Here is a 25,553-nt window from a genome sequence, read left to right on the forward strand (position 1 = left end):
GCGTTCACTGCCATAAAACCTTTCCTCGCAACCCCCCCTCTGCTCTCGGTGCCGAAGCCAGAGCGGGACATTCACTTGTATTTCACCATCACGGATGAAATCGTAGGGGTCGTTTTAACCCAAGAGGAGGGGACAGAGCTTTTTCCGATTTATTTCCTGAGCAGAGTGCTGAAAGGAGCCGAAGTCCGCTACTCCGAGGTGGAAAAAGCCCTTTTCGCCATCACACAAGCTTCGGAACGTTTGAGACCATACTTCCAAGCACACACGATCGTCGTCAGGACCAACTACCCGCTAAAGAAGGTTGTCCAAAGGCCATAAGTCTCCGGGCGTATCACCAACTGGTCTGTTCGTCTCTCCCAATTTGACGTCCGTTTTGAGCCCCGCACGACAATCAAGGCTCAGGCTTTATCCGATTTCATTGTCGAATTTACCGGTCGGAATACCATCGAGCTTACGGCAACGCCAGCTCGCACGGACGATGTCTGGATAATGAGCATCGACGGGTCTTGTGCTCCCGGACGGGCAGGCGCCAGCGTAGCTATTCAAGGACCCAACAATCTCCGCTTACGGTACGCCGTCCGATTGAATTTCCCGACCACTAATAATCAGGCCGAGTATGAAGCCTTGATCGCCGCCCTCCGGCTATCGAAAACAATAGTCACTGGCCGGTTGATAATCTGCTCGGACTCGAAGCTGGTCGTTAGCCATGTCAGCGGAGCTTATCAAGCAAAGGACCCGACAATGTGTCAATACCTGACACTCGCCATGTCCCTACTCAATGACCTCAAAAGCAGAGGAATAACTCTTGATCTGGTGTTAGTCCCGCGAGAAGAGAACGAGGAGGCAGACGCTATCGCTGCTCTTGCAGCAGGCGAACAGTCTAGTGACCCGCTCACCTTGATCGAGGTTACGAGCGCCCCAGCTTTTCGCACCGAGAATTCACTACAAATCGACTCGACAGACGCCGCAGCGGGAGGATGGAGAAGCCCGATTATCAGGTACCTTAGAGATGGGACGCTTCCAGCAGATCGGACAGCGGCATCCCTAGTTGTCCGACGTTCTTGGCGTTATGCGTTACAGGGTGGCTTACTTTACCGCAAATCAGCCACGCATCCCTGGTTGCGTTGTATATCTGAGGAAGAGGGAGATCACTGTCTTAAGGAAATTCACCAAGGCGTATGTAGCTCACATCAGGGAGCCCGAACAATTGCGAAGAAGGCCCGGCTTCAGGGATTCTACTAGCAGACCATGGATTCCGACGCGACGCGCCTGGTCCGCAGTTGTCAGGCGTGTCAACTACACGCCAATACCCATCACGCCTCGGCGGCCCCATTCAAAGGTATCATCGCACCATGGCCATTCGCAGTATGGGGTATTGACCTGCTCGGCCCTTTCCCAATGGCTTTAGCACAAAAGCGTTTCGTGGTTGTGGCAGTCGATCATTTTACCAAGTGGATCGAAGCTGAAGCCCTTGCCAAGATAACCGCTGACAACGTCATCAGTTTTCTCAAGCGAGCTATTATTTACCGTTTCGGGGTCCCACATTCCTTCATCACTGACAATGGGAAGCAGTTTGACTGTAATCAATTTTGCGATTTCTGCGCGGACTGGGGTATCAAGGGCCGATACACATCGGTAGCTCACCCTCAGAGCAACGGCCTCACGGAAGTAAGCAACCGAACGCTCCTTCGAGGGATCAAGGCACGATTAACCGACCAAGGCAGGACATGGCCCGATCACATTGCGGCAATCTTATGGTCATACCACACCACCCCTCATACGGGAACGGGCCGTACCCCCTTTTTCCTCGCCTACGGGTCAGAAGCAATGGCACCATCTGAAGTCATTCTTCGCTCCCCCCGACAGACCAATTTTGAAGAAATTGACAACGGTGCAGAGCTCAAGGAAGCTGGCGACCGACTCGAAAAAGAGCGCCTTAATGCTCTGTTACACATCACAACTCATAAGCAGAATATTGCGCGCTATCATGATAGAAGAGTTCGCCCCCGCACTTTTCAGGTCGGGGACCTGGTGCTCCGAGACGTCGCAGCTGCACAATCCCCTTTAGCTCAAGGAAAGCTCGGCCAATCATGGGAGGGTCCGTACAAAATCGACACTGTTCTCCACAACGGAGCTTACAAAATTGCCTCTCTAGACGGGGTTGTTTACGACAATAGCTGGAATGTCCAAACCTTAAAAAGATATTATCAATAATATACGCAAATCATGTTTCGCAATATGTTGGTTACATAACTATCATTTAGTTAACGATTCCGGGCGAACAGAACCCTATCGCGTTCTCCGCCAATTAAGCATTCAAATGCTCAACGATCAGGCTCTTCGATCATATCGAACGCCTCCTACATCGTCTAACTATCATTTAGTTAACGATTCGGGCGAACAGAACCCTATCGCGTTCTCCGCCAATTAAGCATTCAAGTGCTCAACGATCAGGCTCTTCGATCATATCGCACGCCTCCTACATCGTCTAACTATCATTTAGTTAACGATTTCGGGCGAACAGAACCCTATCGCATTCTCCGCCAATTAAGCATTCAAATGCTCAACGATCAGGCTCTTCGATCATATCGAACGCCTCCTACATCGTCTAACTATCATTTAGTTAACGATTTCGGGCGAACAGAACCCTATCGCGTTCTCCGCCAATTAAGCATTCAAATGCTCAACGATCAGGCTCTTCGATCATATCGAACGCCTCCTACATCGTCTAACTATCATTTAGTTAACGATTTTGGGCGAACAGAACCCTATCGCGTTCTCCGCCAATTAAGCATTCAAGTGCTCAAAGTTCAGGCTCTTCGATCATATCGAACGCCTCCTACATCGTCTAACTATCATTTAGTTAACGATTTCGGGCGAACAGAACCCTATCGCGTTCTCTGCCAATTAAGCATTCAAGTGCTCAAAGTTCAGGCTCTTCGATCATATCGAACGCCTCCTACATCGTCTAACTATCATTTAGTTAACGATTTCGGGCGAACAGAACCCTATCGCGTTCTCCGCCAATTAAGCATTCAAGTGCTCAAAGTTCAGGCTCTTCGATCATAACGAACGCCTCCTACATCGTCTAACTATCATTTAGTTAATGATTTCGGGCGAACAGAACCTTATCGTGTTCTCCGCCAACCAAGCATTTAAGTGTTGGCCTTTACGGCTTTTCGATGATATCAAACGACCTGATATAAACAAGTTGGAATGCGCCTAGTCCAAGCATAAGCATAAAATAAAAGGGCAAATTACAACGACAACGACGATCTTACACCACAAATCTTGGGCACTACTACATAGAGCCATTACAGGAGCTACTAGGGCTACACCAAGCCGGATAAACACAAATATTCAGATAGGTTTAGGACGATCAGGGTCCGGGATTTCCTCCTCGTCCATCAAATCTTGATGCATCGCTCTCCAGTCCACGCATTCATCGGTGTTATGACCGTTTTGCCTATGATACAAACAGGCTTTGCCCACGTGGGTCACCCGATGGTTAGGATTAGCAGGAACGGGACCCAGGCTACCCTGCCTCGCAAACTCCAGGAAAACCACGCTTCGCGGTTTGATGGGATCAACGAACGTCGGTCCATATGGACGCGTTGGTGAAGCATGACACCCTACCCGACAGTACTCCACCTCATGGGGCAAGTTCAACACCCTTTCCATCTCATCGGCTAGAAGCCTCTTGATCTAGGAAGGGTGCGGGTTGAGCACCGGAGCGACGGTCTCATCAGGGAGGAGATAACCGATGCCCTCATGAGACCAAATTTTCTTTTCTGTGGTAGAAACTGCGCTGACAACAACCTCACAGGAATCGGTGACAGATCCGGTATAAGGAACGGAATTCTCACTCTCCACTTTTCTCCTTTGCGATATACAGTCCCGGTTCATCCAGACAGGGGACGAGTACCTCACCTTCCTCTCCACATCATTCTCCTCAGACGGGGGGAAGTAAACATAGGGATGCGGCATCGCCGATATTGCCTTCTGAACCTCCAACACTCGGGCCGGATCGACGACGTCCCGAAGCGACATTCTCCCGAAGAAATTATCTAAAAAAGGAAGCAAAGGGGTGAAAAAGCAAGTTGCAACTCCATACCGAAAAATCCGACTCCTATTTATAGAACATCGAGGAAAAGACATGAAAGACATCACAATGCACCACAATCACATCAACAGGCGGAACATAATTAGAAGCAATACAATATCACAAAAAAGATTCAGATTGTACGAATCATCATTACATCTTGGAAAAGGCAAGATCAACAAAGTACAGACTGCCTATTGCTTCTTAAAACGACTACAAAACTCAACAGCCTTCACCTGGGCAGCCTTATCATAGATGTTCGGAGCAAAAATCACCTCCGGGGGAACGTTGTAACCCGCAGAATGAGCTACGGTAATCAGCATCATGCGGTCTAATTTTACGAGTTTCTCCTCGCGCTGACCAGCAAGAGCGCGAAGATCAGCAGCTTCTTTGCGCGCAACTTCCAGTTGTCGCTTAAGAGATTCGTTCTCCTCGACCAGCTCCATCGCGCGTCCCGTTCTCTCCTTTAAAATCTCCGCTACTCGACGAGTCCACCCAACTGCCATCCTGAGCAACACCCGGTACGCACAAATCTCCTCGATATCTTGCTTCAACCGCTGAGAAAGCTCCACTCGACCAGCCGTCTCTACTTTCAGCTTCTCCGACAAAACGGTAATCTCAGCCTCGCGATGATCCAGAAGCTCCCGCGTAGACGCCAAGTTCTTCTTCGCTTCCTCGAGATCAACGATAGATCTCCGCAAACCCTCTTCCATATCACGAAAAGCTTTCTCGTCATTAAGGCACATGTCGAAAACTCGGGTGGCATTCTGGATAGACTACATACGAGAACAAAAGTTAGAAGACAAAAAGCTTGCAAGGAATAAAACAAGGCTGAAAGTGCGAATAGGAGAACTCACCACACCGAGGGCCGATAAGGTCTCCAGGCCCAAGTTCATTTTTGAAGCCCCCTCCATCCGCTGATGCTCACCGGGAACACTGGCCACACGGTCCATCGCGTGAGCCAGATCGGAAGTCATCATGTCGGAGTGCACTGACAAGTTCATCACATAATCCCTGAACTTGGAAATTTTCATTTCCATCCTCTTGACCATTTCCGGATGATCCCCTACTCGATCCGGCACATCAACGGACAGCTCGGTCCCGCCATCAGAACAGGGTTTCCTGACACCGTCGCTGGCCCCGGCGACACCTTCCTCAGAGGACTTCTCCCCAGCCATATATTCGTTAACGGCCTTCCCCGTATCCCTCTTTCTCTTCCGAGCAAGCACCCCACGGGTCGAACTGCCAACTGTCTCTTCGTCAAGACCGATCATCTCCACACTTCCCTCAGGTTCTTGGGCAACTGGTTCAACCACAGGCTTCCCTTGCGGGACATCAACTACCCCGTCAACATCTTCCTGCACATCGAGAACCCCTCCCATGCTTTGCACCACCTGGTTCACATCCTCGAGTGAGGAATATGAAGCAAGTGAACCCGAAGCTCCTCCGAATGCCTCGTCAGCGGTTTCCAAACCAACACTAAATTCGTTAGGGTCAAAATCCATACTGACACGAGGATCTCCTGGACCTGCACGCACAAAAAGGGAAAAGCATCAGATTTCTGAATAACGGACAACACATTTTATACGACATAATTCACAAAGAATGCGATCCCAGCCCCTCACCTACAACGGCAACATTTACGGAGATCGCCTCCAATTCTGCCAACTCCCCAGCTTTGAACTTATAGCCACGTTTCCATTTCTCAAAATCCGCGGCCGACCATCCTCTGATGTCGGCCATCCGCCATTTATTCCAAATGTAGTAACCAGCGGCAAGAAAGTGACGAACCAGCTCATCTACATCCTGCTTGTGATCTTTGTCCGTTGGAAGACCTTTCAAATGCGTCACCAAGTTCTCCTCAAATGGGAGCTTTGGTCGGGTCTTCAACCACCGACTGGAATCCATGGGGTCATCATTCCACATGACCCGAAAGGGAAAATCCCCATCAAGTTTCCGCACCAAAAAGAAGCGGTGGCGGTATTCGGACAGTTTATCCTTCAACCCACCCATCACTCTGAATTTCTGGTGAGAGAAAGTGACATGTTGAGATCGCTGCCCTTTGCTCGGTTTAAAAAACTCACGGAAGACTAGACCTGTTGCCCGATACCCGGCAGAACGACACAGCGAATAGAAGGCGACCATCATTCTCCAGCCATTCGGATGTATTTGCCCAGGACACAAATCATATTCCTTCAATACCTCCACAAAAAAGGGCAGGAGCGGCAGCCGCATCCCCGATTCTAATTACTCTTTGTAAATGATGAGCTCATTCGCGCTACCCGTATGATGGGCTCTGGTCTCTTCACCCAAAGCTACTAATTCATAAGGCTCTCCGAGTCGATACACTGCAGATATCGCCGGCAGATCTGCTGCGACGATTATACTGTAGGCATCTTCGGCCGAAAGGGACTCCGACCTCTTAGGACGCTCGGCTCTCTCAAACCGTTTCCTCTCGCTACCGGAAGCACCTGGAGCTCGTGTCCACACTCTCTCACGCATTTCCTCGTAAATCGCGGCAAGGGGCCGCTCTACAGTAATCAAACCCTCCGGCACGGCCACCACCACCTCTAGAATGCCGGCGGCAACGCCTCCGGCTGGATGATCGACGGTAGGCAATGGGCGACCAACGGGTTTCTTCCTTTTCTTCACCGCACCACCCGCTGCGCTATCTCCACTATCCTTTTCAGCTCGCTTTTTTCGCGATACCGTTCGCGTCCGAGAAGACTCTCGAAGCGTGAAGTCACCAGGGGCAACCGGCGGCAATCTGCTTAGGGCTCCCTGTGAAGAACCCTCTGACATAATACCCCTCCCCAGAAGTCGAAATAAAGCAAAGAAAAACGCAAAAACCAAGGCTAAGGGATTGTGCGACTAACCTCAGCAAAAGATACGACAAACTCTGACGCAAGAAAAACTCCCGTCGAACAACAGGTATCAGATGGACCGCCGGATGCTTACCACGCGAACAAGTAGGGGCAGGCTGACACAATTGCTGGAGGGAGAGAGAACAGAACGAAAGCAAGCAGAGTTTTTTCTCTCAAACAAGTTTGAAAACTGAAATAAAGAAATTTCGTCTCAACCCTCCTAAATATTTATAGTTGGGGGAAGAAACAAGGCGCCGGCACAGTTTGAATTCTGCAATAAATTCTTACGGCGCACGAGTAATTAAAAGTACAGGCGCAATCAATGCGGCGCTATAAATAAGACACGCATGCAGTAATCCCAAAGGTTTTTCCCACGTTTATCCGAAGAGCCCTCTTTACGGCTGAACACCATGTATCCCTACGGGAAACGGATGCCCAACCCTATCTTCTCGCATTAAATACTCGATTTAGCTTTTCGATGGGGGGGACTACTTGATTTGGGATACGAGTAAAAGGCCCAAGAAGGCCCAAAGAAGGCCCAAAAGGCAGAAGGGCTCAGGGCCCAAGCACCCTCTATAAATACACAGCTCACATTATAAGCTGGGGGCGGGTAATTCTTTTCAATCACTTGCACAGTTCATTTAATAGATTTCCTTGAGCGACTAACTGTCTTGCTCGACGGAGTATCCGCAGGGACCCTTCCCGGCGTAGGGACGAGCCATCGGTAAGCCCGAATATACCGCCGGAGACCAGGATCACTGTGTTCGCATACCTAATTACTTATTTATATTTATACTTGTTTATACAAATACTTGTTGATATATTGTCATACAATCGTTTCATACGATCCGTAGTATTATACTTCTTATATACTTGTAAAATCTTTCTTTCAGCAATTATGGACAACAGAACTCCAAAACCGTCCATGACTGATCTCAACAAGAAAATGGACTTCCTTGTGACATCCTTTGGCCGTAACAACCAAGCAAGGACACCATTTTATGTAAGATGTGGCCAGAATCACCCCGGTGAGGTATGCCATGTCAACCACCATGTACCTAGAGATGAGAATGTAAGTTATTTGGGTAATCGTCAAAGGTATAACTCTAAACCCCCAACTTACGACTTCTATGATCGGGAGCACACATGATATCCGCCAGGGCCATACGTGGCACCCACGGATAACCTTCCATATCCCCCTTCTAATTCTGATTTTTATGGCAGGCAAACAGAGCGCTCAGAAGGAATAATGACTCTTTTAAGAGAGATATTCGTCCGACTTGCAGCCAACGAGGAGGCGTGTAGAACCCTGAGCAACCAACTCGCTGCGATCAGACAAGAGGAAAGGGAATGCCAAGAGGCGTTCCTCTCACAAGAGGAAACGGTTCAAGCCATCGCCTTGAGAAGTGGCAAGGAAGTGGACACACTCGTACCACCCCAATCACAAACACAACTGTCACCTCAGGTAGGTACGGAACCGGAAGTGGTAAGCAACCCCGGTCCCGTGTCTGAAACTTCAGCTCCTGGAGTAGCTGTAGAAAAAGTAGTTAGACCTTATGCACCATAATTACCATTTCCCCAGAAACAGAAAAATGCCAACTTAGATAAGAAATTTGCTAGATTTTCGGAAATCCTTAGTAGATTAGAAATCAATATTCCATTAATGGAAGCACTAGAGGAAATGCCAAACTATGCAAAATTTCTTAAAGACATGTTGTCGAAAAAGAAAAAGTTTTGGGGAGAATGAGATAGTGGCCTTAACAGAACAATGTTCGGCCATAATCACTCATAAATTGCCCCCCAAGCTTAAAGATCAAGGGAGCTTTACCATCCCGTGTAGGATTGGCAACATGCATATAGATAGGGCACTATGCGATTTAGGAGCAAGTATTAACCTAATGCCTTTATCTATTTTCAGGAAATTGGGACTCGGAGAACCCAAACCAACAAATATGACATTACAGCTGGCGGACAGGTCAATCGCACGACCTCGGGGCATAGTTGAAGATGTATTGGTAAAGGTGGATAAACTGATCTTCCCGGTCGATTTCGTAGTCCTCGACATGGAAGAAGATGACTTCGTCCCCATTCTCCTCGGGAGACCGTTCTTTGCAACCGGTAGGACGCTGATAGATGTTCATGGTGGTAAATTGGTCCTAAGGGTGCAAGACGAAGAGGTAATGTAGATACCCATTTTTGTCCGGACCAATTTTTAAGTTTTTAATAAATTTTATTCAAAATTTGAGCAATTCGTGAATTATTCAAAATATTCGGTATTATCTCGGAAATCATTTATTAGGGAAAAATGTACTATTAAAGCTAATTTGTCATATTTCAGTATAAATTGGTGAAAATACCGAATTATATTCATAACGTGACTTAATAGAATTAAAGTACAATTTTAACCTATGATAAATTTTATTCGAGATATGTTCCTTGTACTTTGAATAAAATTGAATTTGTTTAAATTTGAGTTAAAATTTATTAATTGAAGTTCAAATGTCAATCAATCAAATTAATATTTCAATATTTATTTATTCGTCGTAAATTATATTTAGAATCGCCTATAATCTAAATTGTGAATTATGATGTAATATCATATATTAAAAGTTAATATTAACTTTGATTATGATTTATTTTATAATTAAATATTTAGAATATAGATGATTTCTAAATAATAATTTATAACAAATGAATTCAAAAATTGAAACACAAATGAATTAAAGACAATTGAACGCTTAAAAAATAGAATTTTATTAATAAATAAATACTATATTATTGTTATAAATATTTATATACTTATTTCTATTTTTCAGTAATTTTAACGAATCCAGAGACCCGCTCATCAGTGTCAGAAATATCCAAAAATGCGACTTCAAAATTGAGGACAATTTTCATATGCCGAGAAGCAAGATAAGACTCACATTCAATTTAGGAATATTTTGAAAGGTCCGATAAAGTCCAAGGCTCGTGGAATTATTTGCATAAGTCTAATAAATTTCGAAGCTCGGTGTTCTGTCCATACAAGTCCAACAAAATCTGTTCGGGTAAGAAATAATTCAAATTCAGGCCAGAACTCAGTCCAATCGGCCCATTCAAACAGGTCTATTCAGCAAGCAAATTAATCACAAGGACCAAAGGTGACAATTTATTCAATCAAGCAGTCCATTCCATGAGCAAATTAAATTACAAGGATCAAAGGGAATATTTTCCAAAACTTGAGAAGCAAGCTCTTCAACTTGGGGAACAAGCTCAGATGCTTGGAGAAGAGCAGCCACGGAATGCAGTTTAAATTCACTCTTTTGCTTTCGATTTTAGTATAAATAGAGGACCCCACCTCTGTTGTAGGGGCCCCGAATTTTATACCGAAAGAAGCTTTAGAGGGGCCCAAGTTTGACACATTGAAAGAGAGGCTTTAGAGGGCCAATATTTAGAGTTTCTGGGCCTAAATTCCAGTCTTTAGAAAGGAGGCCCGAATTTTTTGAGAAAGAGTCCAAGTCTGTAGAGAGGAAAAAGAGGGGCCAGATTCAAGTAGGCTTTGTATCAAATCCAGTCAACTCTTTTTTTTTTTTTTTTTTATAGCAATCCAGTCAACTCTTATAAGCTGAGTTTTTCTCCTATTTTTCTTCAGAAATTTCTATTTAGTCATTTAAATACTTCAATTCTCTTCTTATTTACCTACAGCTATTTATTTATTTATTTTTTTGGTACTTCTATATTATAGACATTTAAATCAAGTTAATGAAACTCTTGTTTTAAGCTAAAAAGACTTTGTTCTAAACTTCAAACGTCTTTCATTTTTATTGAAAAAGACAATTTGCTAATCATCTCTTCTACTAATTCCATTTAAAACCCTTAACAGTTGTTTCAAAAAATGATTTACGTTGCCTTTTAATTAACACAAAAACTGTTTCTGCCTCGTTCAAAACTAAGAAAACGGGCACGTATCCTTCCATTCTCTCACGTTTTGCACAAAATGAATTTCCACTATTTTATTATTTACATAGGATCACTGAAAATGTAAAAGAAAAAGAAAAGAATTGTCTGTGTTCCGGCCAGTCCTCCATTTATCAGAAAATCACTTCGGATCTGAAAAAAAGGAAAGTCAATAAGCTAGAAAAATCAGAAAAAAAAAAGTGAAAAGCAAAAGAAAACGGTAGAATCTACCGCAATCTGAACGAAGGAGGAGAGGAAACACCATCATTGACGTTCACACCGAGCGGATCTGCATGAAAAATATAAAATCAGAGACATGCAAGCAAAGAGAAAACGAAAAAAGGAAGAAACGAAGAGAATGGAAGATCCTTACCGACACTCGAGATTAGAAATGTTTCAGACGCTGCCACCGGTGAGATCTCCATCGCACGGTAGCCGTGGAAGGCTAATTTGGATCCATTTCTTTTGTGAGAGATATAGAAAGAAAAGAAGACTGCTATCCATGGAAGTAGAGCTTTTTTCTACACATTCGAGCAAAGAGCTCGAAACGAGCAGGTGACCGGAGCAAGAAACCGCCAGCGATGGAGAAGGAAGCCGTGGACGGCTGTTTTCGTTTTAGGAGAAGAAGCAGAGAAAAGGGAGAATGAGAGATGGTGGCTACTGGATAGAAATAACAAATAAAACCCTAATAAATCCAAATTTATATCCCTTATTTTCAAATTGACCCCTACTAATTCCGTCCATTTCGTTTTATCTCCAATAGCGATAGTTTGTTTCCATTGAGTCCCTCCTAATTACATATTACTCCCCCGTTTTAATTAATTCATGAACTTAACCCTGTTTATTTTATTCTATTCAGTTAAGTCTCTCTGTTTCTAATTAAGTCCAAATTATTTAATTTAAGTTCAATCAACCCCTCTCCATTTTTATAATTACCCTCCTATTAATTTGTTTAAATTTTAATTTATCCCAAAGCATTTTAATCTGTTTTAATTAGGCCCCCCCTCATTTTATAATTATCATTTATTTCTTCGATCGAGTCCTTTTATGTGACACGATCACATTTCATTAAGTTTAGTAATAGTTTTATTTTATAAATTTATGTGTACATTATTCGTTTAATTTGTTGAATAAAAAAATAATATAAATACATCGTGTATATGTGATATACGCTATTTCAAAACCAAAATAAATAGGTTCGAGATGTTATCTAGAATTTTAATAAATCCAACTAGGTTCAAATCGATGTGAAAACGTCATTTGAACTTATGAAAAAAAAACATTAAAAGCATTCCTTATTAAAATTCAAATCATATTTATCGTATACGTGATATACGTAAAATAAAATTGAATTTTAATTCAATAAAATACGATTACGTGTATGTTATATGCGTAATTTAAAACAAAAAATCAATTCGAGATGTTATTTCGAATGAATAAAATTAACCAAATTAATTCGAATCGATATGAAAATGTCATTCGAATTTAATAATCCATCTAAAATATTCCTTATTGAAATTCACATTTTATTCATCGTATATGTGATATATGAATGGTAAAATGGTGTTTCAATTCGATAAATACAATTACGTATATGTTATATACGTAATTCCAAATCCAAACATAAACCCAATAACTCTAACACACACGAGTACCTGGTTTATATCCACAATTCAAAGCAAAACAAATAGCGAACACATGATGTCACGATAGTACCGATAAGTCGGGCGGGGTAGGGTGAGATCACATCTCTTCCCTACACGTAACCAGAAAAACGAACTTAAATCTCTCCAACGACCATCCTTATCAAAAACCATACAGAGTCAATCCAAACAGATAGGGTGCCCAATCACGCTCGCACACGTATTTTCAAGTGTTGATTGGTGGCGACTCGAAACCTTAAACACGAAGAGCGGATCCAGCCGGCCACGCGTCCCGACCTGAAAACTGAAAGCCAGGGTGCGACAGGTAACATTTAATGTTTATGAATCTATGAAATTTCCTCAAGAGCGTTCCAAAAGCTGTAATTTTGTAGATGCATTAATAGACGAATGCGTTAAGGAAGTTAACCATAGCATTAGAGAGGCCTCTTTGGGACTTAATTTAGGTAGCGAGGAATGTGAGAACTTGAATGAACCATTCGAAGACCTCCCACCTGAAAAATGTTACTGGGTAAAGGGTAGAAAAGAGGACCTTGATCGTGAGATCAAGCCTAAACCTAAAACCTCACTGGAGGAACCTCCAGAACTGGAGCTCAAGCCTTTACCCGGTAATTTAAAATATGTTTTTCTTCAGCCTCCCACAGATTTACCCGTTATTATTTCTTCTTTATTGACAGTTGAACATGAAGAAAGATTGGTGGAGGTGCTGAAAAAACATAAAGGAGCCTTTGGGTGGTCAATCCATGACATCAAAGGTATCGACCCCAAAATCTGCACACATAGGATTTTTCTTGAGGAAGAGATCAAGCCATCTGCTCAACCTCAATGCCGGCTCAATCCCAACATGAAAGAGGTGGTAAAAGCCGAGGTTATAAAACTCCTCGATGCAGGTATCATCTTTCCAATTTCTGACAGCCAATGGGTAAGTCCGGTGCAATGTGTGCCCAAAAAGGGGGGGACAACGGTAATGGAAAATGAGAAGGGGGAATTAATCCCAACTAGAAAGGTTACGGGTTGGCGTGTATGTATTGACTATAGGAAATTGAACGAAGCCACCCGTAAAGACCACTTTCCTTTACCATTTATCGATCAAATGTTGGAACGTTTGGCAGGGCATGAATTTTTCTGCACCTTAGATGGGTTGTCCGGTTATATGCAAATTCCTGTGGACCCTTTGGACCAAGAGAAAACCACATTCACTTGTCCCTATGGAACTTTTGCATATAGGCGGATGCCTTTCGGATTATGTAATGCTCCTGTCACATTCCAACGCTGCATGATGGCTATGTTTTCTGACATGGTTGAAGAGTTCCTAGAAATTTTTATGGATGATTTTAATGTTGTAAAACCTACTTTTGATCAATGTCTTGATAACCTGGACCAAGTCTTAGAACGTTGTGAAGACAAGAACTTGGCACTCAATTGGGAAAAGTGCCAGTTTATGGTCCAAAATTGTATAATGTTAGGACACAAGGTGTCAGGAAAAGGAATTGAGGTCGATCCGGCGAAAATTGAGGTGATTGAAAAACTGCCTCCTCCTACCAATGTTAAATTGGTTAGGAGCTTTTTAGGACATGCGGTGTTTTATAGGCGATTCATAAAGGATTTCTCAAAAATAACTAAACCCCTCACTCAATTATTACTAAAGGATGCTGATTTTAATTTTAATGAAAAATATATGTCTGCTTTTAAATTATTGAAAAAGAAATTAATTGAAGCACCTGTTATGGTAAGTCCGGATTGGTCCCTTCCCTTTGAATTAATGTGCAATGCCAGCGATCTAGCTGTAGGAGCCTGTCTTGGGCAGAGGGTGGATAAACTTTTTCGCCCAATCTTCTATGCTAGCAAAACCTTGAATGATGCACAACAGAACTATTCAATAACTGAAAAGGAATTGTTAGCTGTAGCTTTTGCCTTTGATAAATTTAGATCTTATTTGGTGCTCTCTAAGGTGATTGTTTTTACTGACCATGCAGCTTTAAGATATTTGATGAGTAAGCAAGATGCAAAACCTAGACTGATCCGCTAGATTTTACTACTCCAGGAATTTGACATTGAGATCAAAGATAAGAAAGGAGTGGAGAACGTGATAGCGGATCACCTATCCAGGCTAGAGTCAGATCAGCAACCCTTAGAACATGAGGCGATCAAGGAGGTACTTCCGGACAAAACATTATATTCGGTAAAAACTCTCCCCTGGTTCGCAGACATCGCGAACTACAAAGTTGGTAACATTCTTCCTCCTAATTTAGATACAAGCAAAAAACGTAAGTTTATGTTTGAGAACAAACAATATTTTTGGGAAGAACCGTATTTATTTCGATTTTGCACTGATGGCATGATTAGGAGATGTATACCTGAAGAGAAGGTAGATTCAGTGATTAATATGTGTCATTCTAGAGAACTAGGTGGCCACTTCGGGCCAGATAGGACAGTGGCAAAAATCCTCCAAAGTGGGTTTTGGTGGCCACAAATGCATAATGATGTTAGTAGCTATATTAAATATTGTGATGCATGTTAGAGAGTAGGGAATATCTCTAGGAGAAATGAGATGCCTCAATAAGGCATACTCGTATGTGAGCTATTTGATGTTTGGAGCATAGATTTTATGGGACCCTTCCCCACGTCGCACAACAACCAATACATTCTTGTTGCGGTTGACTATGTCTCCAAATGGGTAGAAGCTGAAGCTCTACCCACAAATGATGCTCGAGTGGTGATGAGATTTCTGAAAAAGAATATTTTTACCAGATTCGGCACCCCCCGGACCATCATCAGTGATGGGGGATCCCATTTCTGCAATAGGCAATTTGACATGTTGCTCTAAAAGTATGGCGTAGGTTATAGGGTTGCAACACCCTACCACCCTCAGACTAGTGGTCAGGTAGAAGTATCAAATAGAGAGCTGAAACGTATTCTTGAGAAAACAGTAGGGAATGCTAGAAAAGATTGGAGTCTTAAGCTGGATGATGCTCTTTGGGCATACCAGACAGCTTTCAAGACTCTCATAGGAATGTCCCCCTATCGTTTAGTTTTTGAGAAATCTTGTCATTTACCTGTTGAATTAGAACATAAGGCCTATTGGGCACTAAAATATCTAAATTTTGACCCTAAACTTTCAGGTGACCTACGGTTAACTCGATTGCACAAACTGGATGAGCTCCGGTACAATTCCTACGAGAATGCCAAGCTATACAAAGAACGAACCAAAAGGGTGCACGATAGGAAAGTACAAAAGAAAACCTTCCAGATAGGTGATCAAGTACTACTATACAACTCCCGATTGAGATTCTTTCCTGGCAAACTCAAAAGTAGATGGTATGGACCATTCTCAGTTATCAATGCACACCCTTCCGTAATGGTTGAAATCGAGGGGAAGGATGGGATCACCCAAAAAGTAAACGGGCACCACCTCAAGTTTTATCTTGGCAAGGATAATTCAGACGTGCAAGTTCTGCGCCTGCAGACAACTACAGAATGGAGGACTGACGCGGCATCAGCGGTTCTCGCGATGAGGCTGATCTAAGGGATAAGTGTACCCCGTCGTTATCAAGTAATAAAATCTGGAAAAGTCCAGGTATCGAATCCACAAGACTTATTTACCACAAGTATCGAGTTACTTGGTCTCAGGTGTTATCTAGGCTTTGTGGGTTTTGAGTTTATTTGTTTAAGTTAATCTACTCCTAGGTTGAATTACGCTACTCCTAGCTAAGTTATACTACGCCTAATTAAGTTAAACTACTCCTAATTAAGTTATGCTACTCCTAGGTGATCTTTCACTAATGCAATTACCCGAAGGAACATGGTATGAACGATAATAATGAGGTTAGGTTATTAGGTCTATTGATTAAAAATCTAATCTAAGTCACTTGTATTCAAGGCGATTAACCCTACTTACCCTCCTGAAGTTCCTAGTGCGTGATTCCCTTGTAAGGCCGAAACTAGGTCTAAGGCTCAGCAATTTGGGCTTAATCAACTAAGAGGTCGTCAATCTCCTAGGCTCTGACTAGGTCAGATTCAGCTCACAATATGTGCCTACTAGATTTTAGGGCTTTTGAATGAGTTAAACCAATTGAATAAAGCGTAAGACAAAGATTAAACAAATAATCATAGAACAAAACAAGAGCTAAAATATTATTAAAGGCGAAGAACAATGTCACAGGATACAATTAGCCTAATGTATCAAAGAGTACAAACAAGGAAAGATAAAAGGAGATACGAAAATCCCTTTCAGGGAACCTGTCTACTCTGCAGTCGGCTTCCTAGGTCTTAAGGACGGACCTTGAATAATCCTCGGTGGAGATGCGGAGCTTCGGAGCTTCTTCAATGGAGGTTGGAGAAGATGGAAGAGGTGGAGAGGATTTCTCAAGGGGGAAAGGCTAAAGTAAATTACAATAATGAAAGATATCTAATTTACAATGGAAAAGTTCTATTTATAGTTGTAGCTCGGGCCCTCTTTTTAACCTATTTCGTGTCCTTATGCAGGTGGGAAGTCGTGGGACCGGTCGTGGAGTCATGGGGTCAAAACTGCTAATTTTGACCAATTCCCACAGGTCAGCTCGCCGAGCAGAGCGCGCTGCTCGGCGAGCTGGCCCCCAGCTCGCCCGAGCAGGCCCCTGGAGGCCTGCTCGGCGAGCTGACATAGCCAGCTCGGTGAGCTGGCCTAAAAAGGCCAGTCCGACGAGCGGTTTTGCCCTGCACGCTTCTGCACTGTCGCTCGATGTCCCATGATGTAATTTTCGCCCGAACTTATCCCTGCGCATGCACGAAAACTCCAAATAGCATTAGTCCAAAGGCTAAATTGACCCGCCAATCGCTCATTTTGAGCAAACGCTCCGTTTGGTGCGACTTTTGGCGGATCAATTAGCTATAAAAGATAACGGAATTATAACATACATGCCATTTTGGCCTTATTTGCCTAAAATGATCAGAAAACGAGCCTAAACAACGAAAAGTTAATAAAACATTTCCAATTCCTAACTAACTCACACAAAGACATATAAATGCGAGAATTGCTCGCTTATTCATGAAATAACACTAAAAACCGTCCTAAAACCGTACCCAAAGATAGGGGTTTTTGACCCCTATCAAACCTCCTCGCACTTAAAACTTTACTTGTCCCCAAGTAAACTAAAAAACTAAACCCGCAATCACAAGCAAGCTAGAAAACCCCCCGGTTTGACTAGGTGCTTGACACAATTTCGAGCATCTGTAATTACATGCATTCGGAAGTACAAAGTAGAGACACGATATCCAAAAGCCGCATTTCAATTATCACAGGCCATATGTTTAAGAAAAAGGACACATGTTCAATTAAATGAGCTTAAGGGGATAGCTAAGTAAAACACCTCACCATAGGTAGTTCACTCAATTCACACAATTTCGATGGCTAAAGTGTTTACTCTCGGCTTATGTTCTTGCTTAGGATTACGTTGATTTTGCACGTTCATCCGAGTTCCTCTACTATGCTATATGACTCCGATGATATCAAAAACAACCTCGAATTAGGATTGTAATGTGGTTAGAGGGTTAAAGGTACAACAAGGGTTAGGAGTTCTAGCGCTAGAAAAACAAAGTTTAAAATGGCTTTAGCAAATTGTGAAGTGATTGAGCTTTTTATTTACATATATTTCTTTTTTTTTCTCTGAGATGTTCTAATTTTAGAACTGGGGGATAGAGTTCTCCCTCTTTTGTTCGTCTCTTTTTCTTTTCTTTTTCTCTTTTTTTTTTGGATAGTAATGCTCATTCACTTCTTAGCCTTTTGGCTTGCTACTATAATGCCATAAACAAAGATAAAGCGCTAGAAGAAAACAAAGGCTCAATGTGAGCTTTGCAAAAACTCGGGTTAGGTAACAAACCAAGTGATGGTTTGCAAAAATTGGGTTAGAACGAAAGAAAAATCTACAAACCATAAAAATACAGGCTCAAAGGGGCTTCCTAGAGTGGATGAAAAAGAGAAAATAAGGTAAAAAAAAGGCTTAATTCTAGTGAGGCTGATTCATCGTTTACCATCTCAAATCATTGCATGTAGGTTCAACTCAGTATTAGGTGCAAAATCTGTAATCTTTCCACAAGTCAAAGCATTCACACAAAAATATCAAGAAAAAGAGTTTTTTGATGTTCGCTCTTGGACTCAAATTCAACTCACTGTTCTTGGGTTTCAATTTTGTGCTTACTAGTTCTCCCCAAACTCAAGTTTAACATCACATGCCTTCAATTCTTAAGTTATCTATCTTAGTAATGATTTTAGCATTTCTTCAAAAGTAGGGTCTAAATGCAAACTTTAGCTCATGCTTTTACAGATACAAGGGTTGTGTCCTACACCTAAACTAGTTGTCATACAATCTTAGATTCGGTTCTCAGCCCTCAAGGAAAAATAACGAAGTTTAGATTCGAAGGAGGTTCGCGGTTTTAGTTCCTAAACATGCAAAAACATAAATAAAACCCGAAAACGCTAAACTAAACTAGACACGACGCAACAAAAATTTAAAAAAATTATACAAATTTTTGTAAGTTTGTCTACCCCTCCTCCTCACACTTAAAATATGCAATAAGTTCCAACATTGCATCTAAAACCATAAAACACATGTGCAAGAAGTTAGGGTGGAGAAGACAACTTACTGATTTTATCGCAATCGCCAAAAACTTGACGATTTGTGGTGTCATTTTTTTTATTATTATTTATTTATTTATCTATTTTTTTCAGCTCCATTCGGAAAAAGAATCCCAAACTGTTGCTTATGTCACCCGAGCTGCGGTGCCCAGCTCGCCGAGCTGGGCGGCAGTGCCCAGCTCGCCCGAGCTGGGGTGCCCAGCTCGGCGAGCTGGGCCTCCCGGGGCGAAATTACGATTTTTTTCCTTCATTTTTTTTCTTTATTTCTTTTTCTATTTTTATTTATTTTTTCATTTATTTATTTATTTATTTCTTTTTTCTAAACCCGAGCACTTAAAAAAAACGTAAAAGAAAACTAAACAAACTTAAAAGTATATCTATAAATTTATTAAATAGTAAAAACCTGAAAGTTGTATTCAAACTTGGGTTGCCTCCCAAGAAGCGCTACTTTTATAGTTGGTTAGCTCGACATAGAGTTCCTTCCTAAGTATAAGCTTCTATCCGCGTTAGGAACTCGAATTCCTTAACAAATAATCCGTACCTACAAAACGGATTAGGAGCCTCAAATGAGTTAAAAAACAAGAGGCCAAATTTAAACAGATTATGAAAACGTTTGGTTTGCTCCTTTTTGGATTCTCTTGGTAGGTCGAAGAGAATGAAAACTTCTGAACAAGGAGTAAATCCAAACTTTTCTAACTTTTGAGAAAAAGGTAGTTCATATACACAAGCTTCGATCTGATCATTTATTTCTATCACATGATTTAGGATTTTAGGTTTTGAACCGGGGTTGCTTACCGCTTCCGGTTCCTCACTTACCTTGAGTGATGCATGTGACAGTGGGCTTGGTTCTACCTTTTTGTCGTTCCTCAAGGAGATGGCTTGAGCTGATTCCCTTTGTGGGATTTCTATGTTTTCCTTTATGCTTGGGAGAGCATCTCAGGATTGCTCTTGCATCTCATGGTTTATTTGAGCCAATTGGTTGCTCAAGTCCTTGCAAACCTCCTCGTTAATTGTAAGTCGGGCTGATATTCCTTTCAAAAGGGACAGCACCTCATCTCGTGAGCTAGAGGGTTGTGGAGGAACTTGGCTTGCTTGTTCGTAAGGGAACATTCCCAATTCGTTTTCCCTGTGCTCATTAACAAACCTATTTGGAGGCCTCAACATGTTAGGGTTCCCGTAGGACAGATTTGAGTGTTGAGGTCTCCTCCAATCACTACCATAAAAGCTGTAAGAATTAGGGTTAGAATTATACCTTTGGTGATTACCCACAAAACTTACACTTTCATTGGTGTTGAGGCTCAGTTTCGCCATCAAGATATCCATTTTCTTATTTAACTCGGCCATGGAGGGATTGGGAGCCTCATTCTCCAGGGCATGAATGTATTGTCTTGATGGGATAGTAAACTTTTGAGCTTGCCACTCAACTCTTTCTTGCCAATTCATTGATCAGAGAATGCTGAGAAAAAGTGAAGTTCTAGCACAAAAGTTGATAAGTAAAAGTATATGGTTATGAACAAATACAAAAGATATGAACAAGTATAGAAGTTATAAAGAATTATATATAAACAGGTATAAACGATATAAACAAAGGATATTCACAAAGAATGCCTAAACTAACAAATCAACCTTTGGTTCGATATTGCAGAAGAAATAAATCCCCGGCAACGGCGCCAAAAACTTGACGCGGCCTCAGCGGTTATCGCAATGAGACCGATCTAAGGGATAAGTGTACCCCGTCGTTATCAAGTAATAAAATCTGAAAAAGTCCAGGTATCGAATCCACAGGACTTATTTACCACAAGTATTGAGTTACTTGGTCTCAGGTGTTATCTAGGCTTTGTGGGTTTTGAGTTTGTTTGTTTAAGTTAATCTACTCCTAGGTTGAATTACGCTACTCCTAGCTAAGTTATACTACGCCTAATTAAGTTAAACTACTCCTAATTAAGTTATACTACTCCTAGGTGATCTTTCACTAATAAAATTACCCGAAGGAACATGGTATGGACGATAATAATGAGGTTAGGTTATTAGGTCTATTGATTAAAAACCTAATCTAAGTCACTTGTATTCAAGGCGATTAACCCTACTTACCCTCCTGAAGTTCCTAGTGCGTGATTCCCTTGTAAGGCCGAAACTAGGTCTAAGCCTCAGCAATTTGGGCTTAATCAACTAAGAGGTCGTCAATCTCCTAGGCTCTGACTAGGCCAGATTCAGCTCACAATATGTGCCTACTAGATTTTGGGGTTTTTGAATGAGTTAAACCAATTGAATAAAGCGTAAAACAAAGATTAAACAAATAATCATAGAACAAAACAAGAGCTAAAATATTATTAAAGGCGAAGAACAATGTCACAGGATACAATTAGCCTAATGTATCAAAGAGTACAAACAAGGAAAGATAAAAGGAGATACGAAAATCCCTTTCAGGGAACCTGTCTACTCTGCAGACGGCTTCCTAGGTCTTAAGGACGGACCTTGAATAATCCTCGGTGGAGATGCGGAGCTTCGGAGCTTCTTCAATGGAGGTTGGAGAAGATGGAAGAGGTGGAGATGATTTCTCAAGGGGGAAAGGCTAAAGTAAATTACAATAATGAAAGATATCTAATTTACAATGGAAAAGTTCTATTTATAGTTGTAGCTCGGGCCCTCTTTTTAACCTATTTCGTGTCCTTATGCAGGTGGGAAGTCGTGGGACCGGTCGTGGAGTCATGGGGTCAAAACTGCTAATTTTGACCAATTCCCGCAGGTCAGCTCGCCGAGCAGAGCGCGCTGCTCGGCGAGCTGGCCCCCAGCTCGCCCGAGCAGGCCCCTGGAGGCCTGCTCGGCGAGCTGACATAGCCAGCTCGGCGAGCTGGCCTAAAAAGGCCAGTCCGACGAGCGGTTTTGCCCTGCACGCTTCTGCACTGTCGCTCGATGTCCCATGATGTAATTTTCGCCCAAACTTATCCCTGCGCATGCACGAAAACTCCAAATAGCATTAGTCCAAAGGCTAAATTGACCCGCCAATCGCTCATTTTGAGCAAACGCTCCTTTTGGTGCAACTTTTGGCGGATCAATTAGCTATAAAAGATAACGGAATTATAACATACATGCCATTTTGGCCTTATTTGCCTAAAATGATCAGAAAACGAGCCTAAACAACGAAAAGTTAATAAAACATTTCCAATTCCTAACTAACTCACACAAAGGCATATAAATGCGAGAATTGCTTGCTTATTCATGAAATAACACTAAAAACCGTCCTAAAACCGTACCCAAAGATATGGGTTTTTGACCCCTATCAGGGACCGATCAGTAAGTTGTCTTCTCCACCCTAACTCTTTACACTCGTGTTTTATGATTTTAGACGCAATGTTGGAACTTATTGCATATTTTAAGTATGAGGAGGAGGGGTAGACAAACTTACAAAAATTTGTATAATTTTTAAATTTTTGTTGCGTCGTGTCTAGTTTAGTTTAACATTTTCGGGTTTTATTTATGTTTTTGCATGTTTAGGACCTAAAACCGTGAACCTCCTTCGAATCTAAACTTCGTTATTTGTTTCTGAGGGCTGGGAACCGAATCTAAAATTGCATGACAACTAGTTTAGGTGTAGGACACAATCCCTGTATCTGTAAAAGCATGAGCTAAAGTTTGCATTTAGACCCTACTTTTGAAGAAATGCTAAAATCATTACTTAGGTATTTAACTTAAGAATTGAAGGCATGTGATATTAAACTTGAGTTTGGGGAGAACTAGTAAGCACAAATTTGAAACCTAAGAACTGTGAGTTGAATTTGAGCCCAAGAGCGAACATCAAAAAGCTCTTTTTCTTGACATTTTTGTGTGAATGCTTTGACTTGTGGAAAGATTATAGATTTTGCACCTAATACTGAGTTGAACCTACATGCGATGATTTGAGATGTTAAACGATGAATCAGCCTCATTAGAATTAACCTTTTCTTTACCTTATTTTCTCTTTTTCATCTACTCTAGGAAGCCCCTTTGAGCCTGTATTTTTTTGTAGTTTGTAGATTTTTCTTTCGTTCTAACCCAAATTTTTGCAAACCATCACTTGGTTTGTTGCTTAACCCGAGTTTTTGCAAAGCTCGCATTGATCCTTTGTTTTCTTCTAGCGCTTTATCCTTGTTTATGGCACCATAGTAGCAAGCCAAAAGGCTAAGAAGTGAATGCGCGTTACTATCCAAAAAGAAAAAAAAAGAGAAAAAGAAAAACAGAAAAGAAAAAGAAAAGAGACGAACAAAAGAATGAGAACCATATCTCCTAAGTCTTAAACTTAGAACGTCTCAGAAAAAAATATGTGAATAAAAAGCTCAATCACTTCACAATTTGCTAAAGCCATTTTAAACTTTGTTTTTCTAGCGCTAGAACTCCTAACCCTTGTTGTACCTTTAACCCTCTAACCACATTACAACCCCAATTCGAGGCTGTTTTTTATATAATCGGAGTCATATAGCATAGTAGAGGAACTCGGATGAACGTGCAAAATCAACGTAATCCTAAGCAAGAACATAAGCCGAGAGTAAACACTTTAGCCACCAAAATTGTGTGAATTGAATGAACTACCTATGGTGAGGTGTTTTACTTAGCTATCCCCTTAAGCTCGGTTAATTGAACATGTGTCCTTTTTCTTAAACATATGACCTGTGATAATTGAAATGCGGCTTTTGGATATCGTGTCTCTACTTTGTATTTCCGAATGCATGTAATTACAGTTGCTCGAAATTGTGTCAAGCACCTAGTCAAACCAGGAAGTTTTCTAGCTTGCTTGTGATTGCGGGTTTAGTTTTTTTAGTTTACTTGGGGACAAGTAAAGTTTTAAGTGTGAGGAGGTTTGATAGGGGTCAAAAACCCCTATCTTTGGGTACGGTTTTAGGATGGTTTTTAGCGTTATTTTATGAATAAGCGAGCAATTCTCGCATTTATATGCTTTTGTGCAAGTTAGTTAGGAATTGGAAATGTTTTATTTACTTTTCGTTGTTTAGGCTTGTTTTCTGGTTATTTTAGGCAAATATGGCCGAAATAGCATGTACGTTAAATTTCCATTACCTTTATAGCTAATTGATCCGCCAAAAGTCGAAACCAAACGGAGTGTTTACTCAAAATGAGCGATTGGCGGGTCAATTTAGCCTCGGAACTAATGTTATTTGGAGTTTTTATGCATGTGCAGGCTAAAGCAGGAACGAGTTCGGGTGAAAGTTGCGTTTCGGGACATCCGGCAGTCGCACAAGGCGTTCTGGGCATTCCCGCTCGTCGAAATGGCCTTTTTAGGGCTAGATCGGCGAGCTGGCATTGCCAGCCCGTCGAGCAAGCCTTTAAGGGGCCAGCTCGGTGAGCTGGTCCTTGGAGGCCAGCTCGCCGAGCTGGCGCCCAGCTCGCCGAGCTGCCCTGCGGGAATCAGCCAAAAGACTGATTCCCGGTCCTACGAAGCCACGATTAACCCCACGACTTCCCACCTGCAAAAGGATACGAATTAGGTCAGAAAGAGGGCCCGAACCGCATCTATAAATAGGACTTTTTAATTGTAAATTAGATATCTTTCATTCTTGTAAATTACCTTAGCTTTTCACCCTTGAAGAATTCTCTCCACCTTCTCCATCTCCTTCAACCTCCATTGAAGAAGCTCCGAAGCTCCATCCACCGAGGATTATTCAAGGTCCGTCCTTAAGACCTAGGAAGCCGGCTGCAGGGTAGACAGGTTCCCTGAAAGGGATTTCCGTATCACCTTTTATCTTACTATGTTTGTACCCTTTGATACAGTCTATGAATCCTAGGCTAATTGTATCCTGTGACAATATTCTTCGCCTTTAATGATATTTTAGCTCTTATTTTGTTCTATGATTATTTGTTTAATCTTTGTCTTACGCTTTATTCAATTGGTTTAACTCATTCAAAAGCCCTAAAATCTAGTAGGCACATATTGCGAGCTGAATCTGACCTAGTCAGAGCCTAGGAGATTGACGACCTCTTAGTTGATTAAGCCCAAATTGCCGAGCCTTAGACCTAGTTTCGGCCTTACAAGGGAATCATGCACTAGAGACTTTAGGAGGGTAAGTAGGGTTAATCGCCTTGAATACAAGTGACTTAGATTAGGTTTTTAATCTATTGACCTAATAATCTATCTTCATCATTATTGTTCATACCATGTTCCTTCGGGTAATTGCATTAGTGAAAGATCACTTAGGAGTAGAATAACTTAATTAGGAGTAGAATAACTTAATTAGGGGTAGAATAACTTAGTTCGAATTAGTATAACTTAGCTAGAAGTAGAATAATTCAACTAGGAGTAGGTTAACTTAATCAAAACAAACTCAAAACCCACACAGCCTAGATAAAACCTGAGACCAAGTAGCTCGATACTTGTAGTAAATAAATCC

The 25,553-nt window shown here is 41.9% G+C and overlaps 1 long non-coding RNA gene across 1 annotated transcript; it reads right to left on the bottom strand.

Annotated features, from left to right (window-relative positions):
* Positions 1-9,827: 9,827 nt before the first annotated feature.
* On the bottom strand, positions 9,828-11,845 carry LOC136220341 (uncharacterized). The gene is made up of 3 exons (XR_010684492.1): positions 11,276-11,845; positions 11,134-11,191; positions 9,828-11,055 (listed from the first exon to the last, which is right to left on the bottom strand). It is a non-coding gene; the product is annotated as an uncharacterized lncRNA (long non-coding RNA).
* Between the last annotated feature and the right edge of the window lie 13,708 nt (positions 11,846-25,553).

Source organism: Euphorbia lathyris, chromosome 2 (assembly GCF_963576675.1).
Source record: "Euphorbia lathyris chromosome 2, ddEupLath1.1, whole genome shotgun sequence".
Lineage (NCBI taxonomy): Eukaryota > Viridiplantae > Streptophyta > Magnoliopsida > Malpighiales > Euphorbiaceae > Euphorbia > Euphorbia lathyris.